We start from the raw sequence: 2,434 nt of genomic DNA on the forward strand, positions 1-2,434 counted from the left end.
GAGCAACAACAGAAGGATAATTGAATAAAAATAAAAACACTTTCTTAAATAAACAATACACATGGGTAACAGTCAGTTCTATTATAATTCTCGTATAGTTCTGAACGTGTTCTAACGTTTTCTAAAGTTCTGACAATAAGCATTATTTATTTATATTTTAAATAATTTTTATCTCCCAACAAAGACGCATTTATGGGTATATGGGTGAGACGCTGTAGAAAATCTCGGAGTTCTGGCTTATATAAAATATTTTTCGTACAGTTCTAAGCATACTAAAACAATTTCTAAAGAGTTCCGGGCATTGGCAATGTTGTATAATTTTTAAATAAATTAATAACGCACGAAAGTCAGGAATTTATCGAGAATAGGGTCTTTCTCGAACGATAAAAATTATTTAAAAAATGAATAAATAATGCTTATTGCCAGAATAAAATGGGACAACGTTAGAACACGTTCAGAACTACACGAGAATTATAACAGAACTCACAGAACTGTCGAAATACGGCCAGCGTTTCAGCTTATTTTCGATAAATTCCTGATTTTCGAGCGGTATTAATTTATTTAAAAATTATACAACGTAGCTAGTGTTTGTTAAAGTTAATAAACATATATATACAACGTAGTTAGTGGCGGAAACTCTTTAGAAAATGCTTTAGTATGCTCAGAACTATACGAAAAATATTTTATATAAGCCAAAACTCCGAGATTTCGCACAGCGTCTCATCTTCTTCTGTCATGATTATTTTTCGGTTAATATTAATTTTTTTCAATATAACACAAAGATTCTAACGCTCGGAACTCTTTATTATAGAAAATGTTTCAATATGCTCAAAACTACTCGAAAAATATTTTACATAAACCGGAACTCCGAGATTTCAACTGGCGCCTCAACTCGGTACACTCGTTGCATTGTAATTTTTTTTAGTACCTTATAATTAATTGTTTTGCTTTTTCATGGCAGAACTCTTTATAGAACTGTTATAGAACTATAGATCTTGCAAAATCTGATGAGATACAGTGGTGGAACTTGTGTAAGACAAAGTGAGACGCTGCGTGAACCTGTAATAGCGTCTCAGTTTGTACTGACGCGTTTTTATGGCTTTAATGGCCAGAACTATTTGTTTAAACTATCAAGAACTCTAGAACTATTAAAAAGGAAGCCAGAACTCTCAATAATTTGTGAGTTTCTGCAAAATGAGACGATAGCTTCACATACACGTCAGGAAGAGAATGTAAAGAATTATTAACGGAGATGTTCTAATTTAAAAGATCTTTAAAATATATATTTTTCATGAATGTTTTATATGGAAACGAAGAAAGTGTATAACGTTAAACTTTGCATGTTTTTTTTACTTTATTTTAAAAATTCATTTTTATTTTTTAAGTAACAAAAATGCTCTTTCTTTCTGTTATATCCTGGTCACTATAAATGACAGACCGATGTAACTAATTCTAGCTGTTTTAGGTATCTGAAACGCAAAAAGCTAAAATTTTCTTATTCTGCAGGAGAAGTGTGGCTATCGTCTGAACTAGAACTAAATCAATATTTCCATTCTGAGCGGCTTTTTTATTAAAAATATTATAACTTTTTTCAAAATTTCATTAGTATTTTATTTAAAAAAAATGTTTATTTTAGTTCAGACGATAGTCATATTACTTATTTTGAATAAGAAAATTTTTGGTTTTTACGTTTCTGATACCTAGAACCGCTGGAATCATTTACTTCGTTGCTCATCATACTTACGTCTTTTAGTGATCAAGATATAACATAAAAGTAACAAAAAAGAATATTTTTCTTACTTAAAAAATAAAAATAGATTTTTAAAATAAGATTAAAAGAACATGCAAAGTTTAACGTTATTCGCTTTCTTCGTTCCCCTATAAAAAATTCCTGAAAAATACCTATTTTTAAAGACCTTCTTCGGCTCCAGTCATACTCAACTTGTATTCATGCTTAAAAAGAAACATTTATTTTACTAAAGTTAATTTACTAAATATTACATATAACAACTAAAAAATAAGAAGTTAACTTCAAATCGCGTACTTTACACAAGTATTTCTCGAAAACGAGTACCGCAAGAGTATTGAAACTTATCGCATATTATTAATTTCTATTTTTATATAAAGCACCATATACTAGTCTTTCAAAAACATTTAGAAAATGCTTTTTTTACAATTTATTAAAATGTCTGTTTCACAATACCTCGAAATAGGAATTCCGTGTTAAAAGTTAAAACTTTGAAGCTCAGTATCTCGATTTTTAATACCGCAAGAGGTACTAAAATTTATATTACAGATAAAGCACACCTATAAATTAATGTATATTCACAGTTTCAAAAAAATCTAGAGAAAATCGATTTTCCGGAGAACGTCCTTAAGATCTTTCAAACCAGAATACGTTCTTGTAATTTATTATTTGTCATTAACATATTTT

Source organism: Temnothorax curvispinosus, unplaced genomic scaffold, assembly GCF_003070985.1.
Source record: "Temnothorax curvispinosus isolate PA1 unplaced genomic scaffold, ASM307098v1 QBEX01010958.1, whole genome shotgun sequence".
In the NCBI taxonomy this organism is placed as follows: domain Eukaryota; kingdom Metazoa; phylum Arthropoda; class Insecta; order Hymenoptera; family Formicidae; genus Temnothorax; species Temnothorax curvispinosus.